Genomic DNA, 17471 nt, shown 5'->3' on the forward strand with positions numbered 1-17471 from the left:
TACTGATCGACTACCGCATACTGCTCATACAGACGCTCAAGCATGTAGGGGTTGAGTTCCAACGTGTTGCCACCTCCTGGATGAGTGCTTTCACTGGCAATTTACGTTCATGTTGCAGGCACCTCAGCTGCTTCCGGGCCTTAAAAGAATGGTTCAAATGTGTGCACATTCTTCGGCAGGTGGTCAGTAACTCGGAGCCTGGACTTTCTTCACTCAAGAATTTTTTAACAACCTGGTTTATACAGTGCGCCAGACACAGCACCCTGAAATAGTTACCCATATCCATGGCCTTAACTATATTGGCACCATTATCCGTGGAAACATAACCAATCATGCGTTTTCTTGGGGACAGCCATTCAAAGACCTTTGTGTTAAACTCATGCAAAATGTTTTCTGCTGTATGACTTTTCTCCATGGCAAACATGGCTATTGTTGCATGTTTCCGAGCAGCTTTATAAACTTTGTCCTCGTCAACACCTGCGTTTATCTTTGCTTTAACCCCTGAAAAAGAGACCCAGTGTGCAGTGATGCACATGTAATCAGTGGCTGCGCAACTGCTCCACATGTCTATTGTCAGATGTATAGTGTGAACAGCACTCTTCTGCAAAGCTGCCCCAATCACCTCCAGCACATCTTCATGTAGTGCTGGAACCGCAACTCTGGCAAAATAGAAACGGCTAGGAACCTTCCATTTAGGGCAGAGCGTTGCCACCATTTCAAGAAAACCCACCCCTTCCACAAAAGTAAAAGGGAGAAGGTCCAGCGCTAGCATTTTAGCCAGCTTACTGTTATACGGACGCGCCATTGGGTGGTTGCGTTCATATGGCGCTTCTGACAACAACATGGTTCTAATGGTGGGCTGGACCATTTTATGGGATGATGATGACTTCTGCGACCCAGTTACGCTCCGTTGTGAACTTTTTCGCGTTGGTGTCTCACTCTCTCCCACACTCTTAGTGTGGCTCATAGATCTGCTGCTGACAGGGGTACTGGGTGTAAGTGAAGAAATGTTTGACGCTTCTTCTTCCTCCTCATCATCAGCAGATGAAACATCAACGGATACAATTTGTTGACTTGCAATTCGGGCATCCTGATCTCCCTTTGATGCGCATGCCATTTGACAGTGTGCTGTCTCTAAAGATGACCTCTCTGGCCTCCGGTACCATAGTTGGTACCAAGCTTACCACGACTAACTTGAACCTTACAAATGGTACAAATGGCTATGTTTTCCCTTGTTGGGCTAACACTAAAGAAGTCCCAAACTGTGGACTTCAAATGTCTGTGGGGAGCGGAGGAGGCGATACTGGGAATGCTGCTAATGCCAGATGAACTGGCGTATGTGTGTTGCCGAAATTTAGTATGTTGTGCACTTACAGCTCCACTAATTGAGGAAATGGAGGTTGAGGTGGATGGAGGTCCCTTCTGGCGAGAAAATATGGAAGCTGTAGGTGGTGGTGTTGGTGTACTAGTTAACTGCATCCGTGGTGGTCCCATTCCCACGTCGCCATCATCATCACGCTCAGCAGCATTTCGGGCTAGGGTTAAAATGTCTGTGTGCTGCATGCCCGCTGAGGCTGGAGTGATGCCTATAATGACTGCGTCGTCGTCGTGAGAGTCTTCATCAGCAGGAGTATACGCCCCTTCTTGTTCAGCGTCATCATCACACTCCATAACTCTGAGACTTTCGGGGACCTTCCTTTTACGCTTAGCTACCTTTGTCAGATCATGGTGTGCCTCACACTCAGACGGCCGTGGTGGTTCCCAAGTTTCATCCATATCATCAGAAGGAAGGGGGCTTGAAGAAGAAGTAGACACCATCCTTGATCTTTTCCTTGCTGGGGATCTGGAAGACAATGAATCATCAGGAGGAGTGGCTTCCTCATGTGATACCTCGGCTTGAATGTTGATTTCCTGATGTGCCCCTACTTCGGGAGGAACAACTATTGTGGGCACTTGTGCCGCTCCATGCACCTCTGCTTGCTCCTCTACTTGCGCCGCCTCTCCTTCCAAATGTACTTGGGCTTGTACTTGCTCATGTCGTTGTGGTTGCGGCTGTGGTTGCTGAACACTTGTCAGATGAGTTACAACAACCTGTGTTGATTGAGGGATGCTGCTACTTTCTTGTGATGAGCCAACATTACTGGTCGATGGTGATTGAACAACTATACTGGCTGCCTCTGCAGCACTCAAGGGCTTGGACCTAAGTTGGCGTGGTGGTGGTGGCACTGAGCCCAATGGAGCAGAGGTGCTGCTCCCAGCTTGGTCCCCAGCAGACCCCGCTGCTGCTGCAGGCGTACTTTTTTTTATCCCAAAAAATGTGGCGGTCGACACACCAGTCTCCTTGGTAAGTGGCGCCAGTTGCTTCTTCTGCTCCTTACTGGCAACTTTCTTGCTAGAGGAGCTACGGGCAACTTTTTTTGAGGCCATCTTCCTCAGATGTCAGAACAGCAGGCCGCAGTTGCACAAGTTGCAGAGTTGTCTGTGCCCACATGTGACGTTGTGCTGCACACACCGCAGCAGGACATCTTCCTGGCACTGATGAGGAATGATGAGGCTGTTGATTCGTCTTTCTGCACCTAAAAGCAAACAAAGCCAGAGGAACATCAGTTAAATAAATGTTGCATATGTAGCGCTTCAATTAATAGTTTGCAAGTAAGCATTTTTATTATACCCACCCCCCAAAATGGAAAGACCAATAAAATGCACCACTGACAGAGTACCCCTGGGCATAATGGATGAAAGCCTGGCAGACTGGATGCAGGCCTATGACACAACAAAGCACACTGCCTGGCTTTAAAATTGCCCCTAGACCCCCACCCACATGGCCAGGCCCTGCCTGGACCAGGCCTCAAAATGGCCTCCCATCCACATGGCCATGCCCCATCAACGCCCCCAAAAATCGAAAAACACACACAAATCACCACAATCCAATGCCATCCATGCCCTCCATGATGTTTACATTAAAGAAACCACACAGAAAGACTAGGCCCATGCACCACTGAGTGAGTACCCCTGGGCATAATGGATGAAAGCAAGGCACATTGGATGCAAGCCTATGGCACAAAGCACACTGCCTGGATTCAAAATGGCCCCTTCACCCCCACCACATGGCCCTGGACCAGGCCTCAAAATGGCCCCCACCCACATGGCCATTTCCCATCTACACCCCCAAAAATCAAAAAGCACACAAAAATCACCACAATCCAATGCCATCCATGCCCTCCATGATGTTTACATTCAAGGCACCCCACAGAAAGACTAGGCCAATGCACCACTGAGTGAGTACCCCTGGGCAAAAGGCCCCAACAGCCAAAAAAATCGAAAAACACACAAAAATCACCACAATCCAATGCCATCCATGCCCTCCATGATGCTTACATTATAGAAACCACACAGAAAGACTAGGCCCATGCACCACTGAGTGAGTGAGTACCCCTGGGCATAATGGATGAAAGCAAGGCACATTGGATGCAGGCCTATGGCACAAAGCACACTGCCTGGATTCAAAATGGCCCCTTCACCCCCACCACATGGCCCTGGACCAGGCCTCAAAATGGCCCCCACCCACATGGCCATGCCCCATCAACAGCCCCAAAAATCGAAAAACACACAAAAATCACCACAATCCAATGCCATCCATGCCCTCCATGATGTTTACATTCAAGACACCCCACAGAAAGACTAGGCCCATGCACCACTGAGTGAGTACCCCTGGGCAAAAGGCCCCAACAGCCAAAAAAATCGAAAAACACACACAAATCACCACAATCCAATACTATCCATGCCCTCCATGTTGTTTACATTAAAGAGACCACACAGAAAGTCTAGGCACATGCACCACTGAGTGAGTGAGTACCCCTGGGCATAATGGATGAAAGCAAGGCACATTGGATGCAGGCCTATGGCACAAAGCACACTGCCTGGATTCAAAATGGCCCCTTCACCCCCACCACATGGCCCTGGACCAGGCCTCAAAATAGCCCCCACCCACATGGCCATGCCCCATCAACACCCCCAAAAATCGAAAAACACACATAAATCACCACAATTCGATGCCATCCATGCCCTCCATGATGTTTACATTCAAGACACCCCACAGAAAGACTAGGCCCATGCACCACTGAGTGAGTACTCCTGGGCAAAAGGCCCCAACAGCCCAAATAATCGAAAAACACACACAAATCACCACAATCCAATGCCATCCATGCCCTCCATGATGTTTACATTAAAGAGACCACACAGAAAGACTAGGCCCATGCACCACTGAGTGAGTACCCCTGGGCAAAAGTCCCCAACAACACCCCCAAAAATCGAAAAACACACAAAAATCAGCACAATCCAATGCCATCCATGCCCTGAATGATATTGAAATTCAACAAAACAGTTGCATCATGCACCCAATACTAACCCTGGTCATACTGGATACTGTGGCTACCCACAATATATTTTATTTAATGTTCTGAAAAAGTTCCAAAATTGTAGTTACAGCAACTGTAATGCCCCAAACAAACAACATCAACTTACTTGTGAGATTTCTAATCCAAAAGTGATCCAAAAAAAGTCAAAAAGGCCTCAAATCCAAATATCCAGCAGCATCCACAAAAAGTAATCCTTCCAGGTCAAGATCCAAATCAAAGTGACCAGCACATGAAGAAAGCACTGGGAGGAGCCTGCTGGACATGAACAGGAAGTTGGAGACTGTGGGGCACTTCCTTCCTCCCACCCCCCCCTCCCCAAAATGGACTCCTTGCAAAAAAAAAAGTGCCGGCAAACGTCAACCTGAGGAGTTATTCTGATAAAAATCATAATTTTCAAGGTTTATGCTGCCTGCTGGTGGATTTCTTGTGCGAAATTGCAAATTTTGCAATCTCGCAATTGCGAGATTGTCGCTGCCCGCCGCAATCTACGTGTTCGCAAGTGTTTACTCCCGCGATGCGTGATCACGGGCCTTTATAACGTACTCACGTTGCCAAACTCTCGCTGTGCAAGGTGGCAAGCCGCGATGACGTAATCGCGGTCGACAAACTCCCGCGGGATCCCACAGCAAGATCCAAAATGGCGCAGCACACGCAAAAATGGAGAAAAACAACTCTTCAAACGCTGAATGACGGTAAGTGAACGATGCCCGCCTCAAAATTGTATAGTATTCTATTTAGCAAGTGCGACCAAGCAAAAAAATCCGCTTCGCGCGAATTTGCTAATTTTCGGCAAATTTGCGAGAGTTCGCAGATTGCGAATTTGCCGAAAATCCGCAAAATCCGCGAGCGGAACGGATTTTACGCCCACGTTTAGTAATGTTACAAGTGCTCTTTCCCAATTGAGTCTTAGGACTTTGTCCATTTGCTTGGAGACATAGATGACCTTGGTGGGGTACAGTATATATAGGTGGGGATCTTTTCCTTTTGACTCTGTCTGTAAGACTAGTGACGTAATGTGTCACATTCCAGTCAATGTATGCTTGTCGTTTGTCAGTGGGGATTTAATTAAATTTCTTATAATGTTTTGACATAGCCACTATTCCTTTATTAGTGCGTCATGACTAACGTCAATTCCATCCCTATACGGACCAACAGGATGTCGATGTTGGCTCTCATAGGCATTGGCAAACATAAAGGTGTAAGCCCAAGCAGATCCTTTTAGGGAGAAGGGTAGAACTAAATATGGCATTCCTTTATCTGTATTATGGGGTAAAAGTCCACATACCCAGCAATTGGTGGTATCGATCACCAATTGATGCTGGTATAACAATTAAATGAAGGAATTGTTGAAATACTCCATTCTCCTAATTTGCTCATGCTCTGGTAGCGTATGAAATAGGTGTGGGGAAGCGGTAGTGCGAAAAGGTATGGGCTGGGAGGTAGATATAGGTACAGATGTTGGCTGTAAAGTGTGAATAACCCAACCCACACAAGCTAATAAAACACATAGCAAAGTTAAAACACATAGTACTACGCCACATCTATTAAATAATAATTTACAATATTTCTTCATTATATTCCTTTCATCATTTTTTTTAGCATAGCAGAATCCATCTTCTAGATATTGCTCGTGGCAGTCTTCCTTCTTTACTTAGCCGTGATTATTAGCCATCCTATGACACTGCAAGTCCCACAGACCTATTGCCACGACTCGGGTCACTAACTAAGGCTCTTACCACGACCCTGCAACCTAATTAGATGGTCAATGTCACAAAAAGCACAAAAAGTTCCCAAATTGTCCTTATTGGTCTAGATCTCAAATTGTATCTAGTTTTGTTCGGTACAGTCAGATCCTGGAAAAGTGTCTCTGGATTAGTTGTATTCAATCTCAGATGTGGTGGGATAGCTTTTTGCAAAATGCTATCATCTTTTTTCTCAGACTGAGTCCATCCTAGGTGTGCATCACCAAAAGGTACAAACCGGGGGACCCTCTCTCCTTCACAATCACCTATACCTTCGCGGACCCACTGATCGAAAGGCAAAGGCAAGGACACCTTTTTGCAGTGCACACCATGGATCCAGTTCTTTTTCCCAACAACTTTCACGGCGTACGTGTCGTCAGCAGGACCTGCCTCGGCTCCCACCAGCGAGGCTCCAAATTCCTTTGGAAGTTTTTCAGACACACCCAGTCGCCAGGTTGGAGGGTGTGCCCAGGATCTGAGGAAGCCTGCGGCAAGGTGTCTTGTACCTGCTGATGGAGAACACACAATTTAGTGGTGAGGTCATGCAAATAGTCAATAAACATTGGGTATTCTATGTCAGAGTACTTCTTGGGTCTAGGGACACCTCAGACATTAGCCGGGCGCCCGAACACGATCTCATATGGGCTAAGTCCCACACGAGAATGAACAGTTGTTCTAGTTGACAAGAGGGCCAAAGGTAAAGCATCCGTCCAGGCAAGACCTGTGCTGGCTTGTATCTTCGCAAGTTTAAGCTTGAGAGTGCCATTATAGCACTCTACCAAACCCGCTGACTGAGGGTGGTTTGCCGCATGGAATTTCTGTTTAATACCAAGCCCTGCACATACTTCCTGCATGATTTGACCCACAAATTCACTTCCATTGTCACTTCAGACAATTCGAGGTAAACCGAACCTCGGGAAGTATTCTTTCAGAAGGACCTTGGCTGTAGACAAGGCAGTATTATCCTTTAGGGGGTAGGCCTCTATCCATCTAGAAAAGGCACGCACCACCACAAGGACATACTTTAGGTTATTGCATCTCTCCATATGAATGTAGTCTATCTGCAATACCTCAAAAAGATACGTTGGGGGAGCAAAATGGCCTGCTGGGGTTGGTGTCCCTCTTCCTGGGTTATGCATCAAACAAACAATGCAATGCTTAACAAGATTGTCTGCACATTTAGGAATCCCTGCATTCTGTCATACCGGAGCCAAAAGCTTGCATATTCCTTTCACACTGATGTGGGCTGGACCAAGCGCCATAGTTACTACTGGAAGTACATAGGCGTCTGGTAACAGCCAACGTTGATGTTCCGACAATTCTGTCCAACACCCCGTCGCATCCAACATTCCCGTACCATCTCTACACTTACTCAATTCTTTCTCTGTAGCTTCTTCCTGAATTATTTTCACACTTTCTATTGTGTCCTCACACATTCCTCCTTGACTGACCCATCTAGCAGGTCCAGCAACATACATATGACTCGTCACATCTCTCGCTGTCTCTTTCGCTATCTGATCCGCAAATGCGTTTCCTTCACCCACATCATCAGTGATCCTCTTATGCGCACTACACTTCACAATTGCTATCTGAGTGGGTAAAGCAAGTGATTCTAAAAGGTCATTCACTAACTGACCATGCTGTATTTTAGTACCATGTGAGGTAAAGAATCATCATCATCATCAAGAGGTCTTTATTCGATTTGCATCATAAAAGACAAATACATAAGAAAGGCCCTCATCTATCAGATTCTGTTGTGGGGAGAGGTCCCGTAAATCCTCAGTGCTGCCCTTCACCCTGCAAAGATCACTGCCTCAGAGCCTGCCGTATGTCTTGCTGCAGGGTCAGAGATAATAGTGGGCGGCTGCCATTTTAAGGTCAGGCATCAGGGTTAACGGTCAGTCCGACATTGCTGGAATCACAATCTCCATATTTGAGGGCCTCCCCCTCTTGATGACCTCACTGGGTAAGTGCTGGAGCTGTCGTCATGGTGGGCGCTATCCGTGGCCAAACGCCGGGACTAGGAGCATCGCCACACCCCCCAGACCGGGAGCAGGGAGCAGAGCACTATCAGCAGAGCACCGCCGAGCCATGGAATTCTGAGCCTTGGTCCTGAGTGCTGCCAAATAGCGCTAAGAAACCCAGTAGCGTGGTTCTCCTCCTCTGCTCGGCCTCAGTCTGTCAGTCCGCTGTATGGGGAGTAGCTGCAACAAAATATTTCCGCGTTGCGCGGTGCTGGACCCGAATTTCAATCACCTGTGGTGGGCGTGGCGGGGAGGTGCTCCAGGCCCAGTTGAATTGTGGTCAATGATGTTTTTCGACCTCCCTCTTGGCCACCTAACCCCCAGCAACTAGCGTTTCCCGCGGAGCGGGAAACGCGAGCGGTGACAAACAAGCGCTGCCAAATAGCGCTAAGAAACCCAGTAGCGTGGTTATCCTCCTCTGCTCGGCCTCAGTCTGTCAGTCCGCTGTATGGGGAGTAGCTGCAACAAAAGATTTCCGCGTTGCGCGGTGCTGGAGCCGAATTTCAATCACCTGTGGTGGGCGTCAAAGAATCCTCTTTCCCTCCAAAGGCGGCCAAAACTGCGGGCCACCCCAAATGCATATTGGCTGTCGGTGAACACATTCACTCTCTTCCCTTTAGCCAATACACAAGCTCTAGTCAGAGCTATCAATTCAGCTGCTTGGGCTGAAATCAGCCTAATGCGTGCTGTCTCCACAATTGTATGCAAAGTGGTAACAGCATAGGCTGCAGTCATTTCACCATTGGGGAGCGTAAAACACGAACCATCCACCCATAGGATCCCATCCGGGTCCAGAAGCGGCGTATCTTTTAAATAAATCCTACCTTTTGTCTCCTCCTCTGTACAGAGAAAACAATCATGTTGCTCTTGAATGTCTTTCTCTACTGGGATCGGTAACAATGTAGCTGGATTTAGGGTATTACATCGCTTGATGTGCACGTGACTAGCCAAGAGCGTCAGCTCATACCCTGATAAACGGACGCTCGTCAGATGCTGAGTTTTTGTCCTGTTTAGAAGTGTATCCACTGCATGTGGCACCATGACAATAAGCGTATTGTCTAGTACCAATCCAGCAGATTGGCGAATAGAAATTGCATTTGCTGCTGTAGCTTTCAGACAACTAGGTAATGCTTTAGCTACAGGGTCTAACGTAGCCGAAAAATAAGCACACGGGCATTGCTTGTCACCAAATTGTTGTGTCAAAACTGACAACGCGCAATCTTCTCTCTTGTGCACATAAAGTGTGAAAGGTTTGCTGTAATCCGGAGTACCCAACACAGGAGCAGAACACAAGGAAGAACGCAAATTAGTAAAACTTTTCTGGCATTCCTCTGTCCAAGGGAGAGGTTGGGGTGTATCTTTATGGATAAGCGCCAACAAAGGTTTCGCTAACAAAGAAAAATTCGGAATCCATTGTCTGCAGTAAGAGGTAATGCCCAAAAAGGCACGCACCTCTCTCTGTGTGCATGGTACAGACATTTGTGCAATTGCTTGGATTCTTTCTGGGGTCAATCACCGTCTCTCCTTCGATAAGAGATGACCTAAGTAGGTAACCTCTTGGCAACAATATTGTAATTTAGAGGGCGAAACCTTATGATGAAGGTCAGACAAGTGATGCAACAGTGAAACAGTAACTTGTTTACAAATGTCCTCAGAATCAGCAGCAACCAACAGATCATCTATGTACTGAATAAGGGTGGCACCTGGAGGCAAAGGGAAAGCATTGAGCTGAGTTTTCAAAGCCTGACTATAAATGGAGGGACTTTCACAATAGCCTTGAGGTGCACGCTTGAACAGAAAACTGCGGCCTCCCAAAGAGAAACCAAAAATATCCCTACTTTCCTCAGCAATGGGAATGCTAAAAAAAGCATTCTTAAGGTCAATGACCGAAAACCATGCAGCCGAAGCAGGTATCATTGTCAATAAAGCAGTGATATCTGGGACGACAGGAAACTGGGGTACAACAATCTTGTTGACCTCCCGGAGATCAATCACAAAACGATAAACAGGTGGCTGGGAAGAGTCAGTACGTTTAAGAACAGGCAAAACAGGACAATTGCATACATTTCCTCTAGTTTCTTCAACCACACCTTTCTCAACCAAATCATAAATGATAGCCATCAGTGCTCTCTCACCATCACTCGAAATTCTGTACTGAGGAATGCGAGGTAACCTAACATTAGACTTGAGGGTGACAACATAAGGTAGAATCTGCAAGAGGCCAACATCATTGGGGCCTGCAGCCCAAAGAGTAGCAGGCAGGGAACGTAATTCAGAAGGGAGTTGGTCTCTAGACAAATATGTCGGGGAGGTCAATCTCTTACCTAAAGTAAGATGTACACCAGAAGGAGAACAATGCAGGGTCGCATACAGTCTTTTTAACAAATCCAAACTGAACAAATTCTCACCACAACCAGTTGTTAAAATAAGCAGAGCCTCCAAATCATAAGGACCAATGGAGATAGGCAAAGGACAAGAAACTGGGTTACGAACTGGGGCGCCAGAAAATCCTACAGAAACATTTGTTAAGCCAGACAAAGGTGCCCCAGGGAGTTTAGAGTGGATGATAGAACTCTTCGTTGCACCAGTAACTAAGAGAAATGACTCTGACACACCAAGCGCAAAGACATCAACATAAGGCCTATTTTGGTCCACTGGAACTGAAATGACGCCCTCACTTTGTCTACGGCTGTCCTAGCTAGAGCTAAAATCCTGATTCTCATCCTCCATATAATAATCGTCATTATAATAATGGGCAGACTGAGTATTTTGCTGATCAAAATAATTCATGGAATTTTGAGGCGGAAAGGAACGTTGATCCTGGGACATTGTACTTCGCCCGCTCGCGGCCCAGGCGTACCACCAGCACGCTACAATAAAATCGGGCAATTATTCTTGAAGTGACCTTCTTCCTTACAATAGGCACATTGATTAGGACCCAGTGGAGGCCGTGGAACAAAGGGCTCAGGTTTCTGAAACACCTTCTGAAACTGGGGAGTTGGCTGAAACTGGCACTGAGCAGGACGAGGAGGATAAGCCTGTTGCAAAAGAACCTTCGTCTTTAAATCTTTAGTCTTTTTATCCAATTTGTCCTTTTCCTCCTTATCCCTATTTTCGTAATATTAGGCAGTAGCCAATATCTGGGCTGAAGAACAAACAGCCCATGAACTTTCGGAATCCTTTATTTTATTAGAGAGTTGGGAAGCAAATTAAATACAAATTTATCTAAGAACAATCGCTGTCCCCCCTCTGTGCTCATATCCTGACCACTGTGATCAAGAAACGTTTACTCAAAATGAGTAAAGAAGTCGGAGACACTCTCATCCTTCTTCTGCTTACAGGCAGCTAACTTATCCCAATTAACTTGCAGAGCGGGCATCATAGTTTTCATTAATGTGATTATTCTATCAGGAAGTTCTGCAACTAAATTATCGGGTTTAGCACCACCCACTTGGAGTCTATCAGCATCCAGTATAGCATTCCAATCATCTCCTAATTCTTTGGCGTGGTCCTCTTTTCGAATCCTAGCCCACAATGGTTGTGGGACAACATTTCCCATCAACATATCTATGTCAGCCAAATTCATAATACAAGCATCAACAGTCTGAGATAATTCTTTGTAGTAACCAGCAGGGTTTTTACGGGGGTCAGGTAAGGACTGTTTAAGGGCCAGCACCTAAAATCTCTTCCAAGGTACATGTACCCATATACGTTGGAAGTGAGCTGGTATAGGCTGATTACCATCCTGGGCTGCAACCGCTTCTCTCCACACTGGGGGAACCTCTCGCATAGGGTAGTGTTTCAGTTTGCGCCTAACAGAAGGATCAGGTTCAGACAAAGACCGGGAAAAGAACATTGATCTAAAAGTGATAAGTGTCCGTACAGCATTCTCAACCTCAGGTCCCACAATAATTCCTTTATCGAAATCAGTCCTAATATCCAGCAAACCCTTGGGAGATAACCCCAATCCAGTAGCCTCCCATTCCTGACCTAAAATGCCACACATGGTGTCAAAAACAAATCTCTGTGTAGGGGCATCCCACTGCTCAAAAGTTTCCATGATATCTTGCACGGTATACTCGGGACCCTGCATGATCTATCTGCGAGCAAGGAGAGCTAACTCATCTCGTTCTTGGGAATCAGGAAGTAAACTACGGGTCTGCCTATGGGGAAGAACAGGAGTCAGACTTACTGACCCAAAGAGAGGAGAAAAGAGTCCAGAAACAGTCTCAACCATCCTCTGGCGGACAGAAGGGGAAGTTGGCAGAAAAACAGGAGATAAGGTATGAGACGGAGCAGGAGAAGAGGAAACAGGTAGAACGGGAGTCAAGGGCAAAGGAGACTGAGGCAAAGAAGTCGGAGGCAGAGGAGCTGGAAGCAAGGGAGCTGGAGGCAAATGAAATGGCGGGAGTTGTAGTGCCACAAAGGGCTGTGATGGAGGTGCAGGAGCTGGAGCTAGTGGGAGAATAACAGGTTGCTGGACGAGTAACAAAAGCGGGCGTGCATTAGCACATTGTACATAGGGCGGGGGCGATCTTAACAAATGAGACATTAAAGGATCCTTCTCAAGATCAGCATCTGGATTTGGGGAAGAAGTTGGCAGCACCGGGTAACATTTATCAATCACCGTGCAATTTTGCCTATCTGAGATCTCTATCGCATGATCTATTTCATTATCTTTAAACTGTTGGGCAGCCTGTATAACAGTCATGCCTCTTTCTTTCCTATCTCTTTTTGCCTGTTTAATTTCTTTCTGTTTGGCTTCCTTGCGCCAAAGGCGAAAAGAGTCAAACATAGCCGGCCGGGCTTTTCTTTTAAACAAAGTAGCTTCTAAATTGTCTAAAATATCAGGCTTAAAACTACCATTATGTGGCCACTGTAAAATACCATCTTTCTTCGTATAGCGGAACCACACTTCATTAAAGGTGATGGGGCCTACACCATGTTTAGAGTAAAGCTCATAAGTAGGAGTTCCAGCTGGAGGAATTGGACAAGAGTCCTCCAGTCGGGAGTCCATATCTCAACAAAAACAACACCATTTTTGAAACTTACTGAAACCAGGCAACGTGACTTCACTGGCTTCCTAGCAAACAACAAGGGGCTAATCAAAACACCACAAACGTATTCACCCCTTGGATTCGAAAATTGCAATTGTCGAATCTAAGAACCCAAAAACAAAGAAGTGGGAGCTACCCACCAGTACTTAACCAAATGTCTTCTCACGCCAACAGAGGTCCGTCTAACGTCCCGCAATACCAGTCATCACCAAAAAAGGATGAAGGCAGGACGGCAGTCAGGGCAGCAGTCACCATCAGTCCACTTTTTGACATACAGGGGTCGCTGGTGTGAGGGCGCCTCCTCTGGAATTTTCCTGCGGGGCTCCTCACGATCCTTGAGCTCAACCGCTACCTCTGAAGCCGCCCCACGTTGGGCTGCCAATTGAAGAACCAGGCCTTTGGGCCTGGCGGCGCAGGGCACGCCTGAAATCTTCAAGTTCACCTGCCTTGTTGCTCAGAGACACGGAATACTCTGTTGGCTTAGAAAACCAAGTTTATTAGCTGCAGCTAAGCACAGTTGTCCAAGAAGTACACCAAGTAGGTTCTCAGGAGGCTGCCACTTTACTCCGTGGCTCACAAGCTTTTATAGCCAAAATACATCTGTACAAACATACACCCAATGCACAAAGTTTTAGCCAATCAGAAGAGTTTGAAAACAAGGTGTTGTGCAACCAGAATGGTCTCTGCTTACATGTTGCGTGTTATCCAGCCCCCAAAGTTAATCAATACTGGTACCCATGGTTCAGTGTTGCAATGGCAGGACATGTCTGTATGCTTCAAAAGAAAAGTTGTGAAATAGGAAAACACAGGGAGAGAATAGCGAAGGCCAAAAGATAAGATACGGCAAGAGAAGAATACTAAAGGCTAACAGATAGTTGATACAGGGATTAGGTAGTCCAGACAAGGATTAGTTAGGCCGGCTGGTGTCTTAGATTGGTTTCAAAACAAGGGCGGAGGGGGGTTTTCATCACGTTGCAGTCCAAAAGGCAGAGACACTTCGTTCATCGAGCAGCCTGTGTAAAGGCAACACAAAATAGCGGCGAATGTAAGATGGAGTCAAAATTAAAGAACCTCAAGGCTTAGATGCCTAACAAGGTGCACAGGTGCTGCACCACTAGCTCATCAGCTAGGGAGGCTCACGGGAGCCCTTAAACAGTAAACAGGATTGGGCACACTCTGCTCCACCTGTAAGCTGGATTGCCCCTGTGCATACTGTGTCATGCAGTTCATTTGTCTTCGCACATGGATAAGAAAGGGTTTGTAATTATTTCACCAGGTTTGGTGTAAGTAGGTACTGTTATCTCCAGGCATCTCTAGACACGAGCATCGACTCGTGTTTCTGGATCAATATCCTTCATCAGTAGAGATAGGTAATGAGGCCACTGAATAGGCTGCCCAATGAACAGTCACAGGCTTAGATGCCTAACCGGGCGCGCAGGTGCAGCACCACTAGCTCATCAGCTAGGGAGGATCACGGGAGCCCTTAAACAGTAAACAGGATTGGGCACACTCTGCTCCACCTCTCAGCTGGATTGCCCCTGTGCATACTGGGTCAAGCAGTTTGTTTGTCTTCGCACATGGAAAAGAAAGGTTTTGTAAGTATTTTATAAGGTTTGGTGTAAGTAGGTAATTGTTATCTCCAGGCATCTCTAGACACGAGCATCGACTTGTTTTTCTGGATCAATGTCCTTCATGAGTAGAGATAGGTAATGAGGCCGCTGAATAGGCAGCCCAACGAACAGTCATAGGCTTAGATGCCTAACCGGGCGCGCAGGTGCAGCACCATTAGCTCGTCAGCTAGGGAGGCTCACGGGAGCCCTTAAACAGTAAACAGGATTGGACGCACTCTGCTCCACCTCTCAGCTGGATTGCCCCTGTGCATACTGCTTCATGCAGATCGTTTGTCTTCGCACATGGAAAAGAAAGGGTTTGTAAGTATTTCACCAGGTTTGGTGTAAGTAGGTACTTGTTATCTCCAAGCATCTATAGACACGAGCATCGACTCGTGTTTCTGGATCAATATCCTTCATCAGTAGAGATAGGTAATGAGGCCGCTGAATAGGCTGCCCAACGAACAGTCACAGGCTTAGATGCCTAACCGGGCACGCAGGTGCAGCACCACTAGCTCGTCAGCTAGTAAGTCTCATGGGAGACCTTAAACAGGAAACAGGATTGGGCGCATCCTGCTCCACCTCTCAGCTGAATTGGCCCTGAGCATACTGGGTCATGCAGTTCGTTTGTCTTCGCACATGGAAAAGAAAGGGTTTGTAAGTATTTCACCAGGTTTGGTGTAAGTAGGTACTTGTTATCGCCAGGCATCTCTAGACATGAGCATCGACTCGTGTTTCTGGATCAATATCCTTCATCAGTAGAGATAGGTAATGAGGCCGCTGAATAGGCTGCCCAACTAACAGTCACAGGCTTAGGTGCCTAACCGGGCACGCAGGTGGAGCACCACTAGCTCGTCAGCTAGGGAGGCTCACGGGAGCCCTTAAACAGTAAACAGGATTGGGCGCACTCTGGTCCACCTCTCAGCTGGATTGCCCCTGTGCATACTGGGTCACGCAGTTCGTTTGTCTTCGCACATGGAAAAGAAAGGGTTTGTAAGTAGTTCACATGGTTTGGTGTAAGTAGGTACTTGTTATCTCTAGGCATCTCTAGGCACGAGCATCGACTCGTGTTTCTGGATCAATATCCTTCATCAGTAGAGATAGGTAATGAGGCCGCTGAATAGGCTGCCCAACGAACAGTCACAGGCTTAGATGCCTAACCGGGCGCGCAGGTGCAGCACCAATAGCTCGTCAGCTAGGGAGGCTCACGGGAGCCCTTAAACACTAAACAGAATTGGGCGCACTCTGCTCCACCTCTCGGCTGGATTGCCCCTGTGCATACTGGGTCATGCAGTTCGTTTGTCTTCGCACATGGAAAAGAAAGGGTTTGTACGTATTTCACCAGGTTTGGTGTAAGTAGGTACTTATATCTCCAGGCATCTCGAGACATGAGCATCGACCCGTGTTTCGGGATCAATATCCTTCATCAGTAGAGATAGGTAATGAGGCCGCTGAATAGGCTGCCCAATGAACAGTCACAGGCTTTGATGCCTAACCGGGCGCGCAGGTGCAGCACCACTAGCTCATCAGCTAGGGAGGATCACGGGAGCCCTTAAACAGTAAACAGTATTGGGCCCACTCTGCTCCACCTCTCAGCTGGATTGCCCCTGTGCATACTGGGTCATGCAGTTTGTTTGTCTTCCCACATGGAAAAGAAAGGGATTTTAAGTATTTTATAAGGTTTGGTGTAAGTAGGTAATTGTTATCTCCAGGCATCTCTAGACACGAGCATCGACTTGTTTTTCTGGATCAATATCCTTCATCAGTAGAGATAGGTAATGAGGCCGCTGAATAGGCTGCCCAACGAACAGTCACAGGCTTAGATGCCTAACCGGGCACGCAGGTGCAGCACCACTAGCTCGACAGCTAGTAAGGTTCATGGGAGCCCTTAAACAGGAAACAGGATTTGGCGCATCCTGCTCCACCTCTCAGCTGGATTGGCCCTGTGTATACTGGGTCATGCAGTTTGTTTGTCTTCGCACATGGAAAAGAAAGGGTTTGTACGTATTTCACCAGGTTTGGTGTAAGTAGGTACTTATATCTCCAGGCATCTCTAGACATGAGCATCGACCCGTGTTTCTGGATCAATATCCTTCATCAGTAGAGATAGGTAATGAGGCAGCTGAAAAAGCTGCCCAACAAACAGTCACAGGCTTAGATGCCTAACCGGAAGCGCAGGTGCAGCACCACTAGCTCATCAGCTAGGGAGGCTCACGGGAACCCTTAAACAGTAAACAGGATTGGGCCTACCCTGCTCCACCTCTCAGCTGGATTGCCCCTGTGCATTCTGGGTCATTCAGTTCGTTTGTCTTCGCACATGGAAAAGAAAGGGTTTGTAAGTATTTCACCAGGTTTGGTGTAAGTAGGTACTTTTTATATCCATGCATCTCTAGACACGAGCATCGACTTGTGTTTCTGGATCAATATCCTTCATCAGTAGAGATAGCTAATGAGGCCGCTGAATAGGCTGCCTAACGAACAGTCACAGGCTTAGATGCCTAACCGGGCGCGCAGGTGCAGCACCACTAGCTGGTCAGCTAGGGAGGCTCACGGGAACCCTTAAACAGTAAACAGAATTGGGCGCACTCTGCTCCACCTCTCAGCTGGATTGCCCCTGTGC

This window comes from Lissotriton helveticus, chromosome 7 (genome assembly GCF_964261635.1).
Source record: "Lissotriton helveticus chromosome 7, aLisHel1.1, whole genome shotgun sequence".
In the NCBI taxonomy this organism is placed as follows: Eukaryota; Metazoa; Chordata; class Amphibia; order Caudata; family Salamandridae; genus Lissotriton; species Lissotriton helveticus.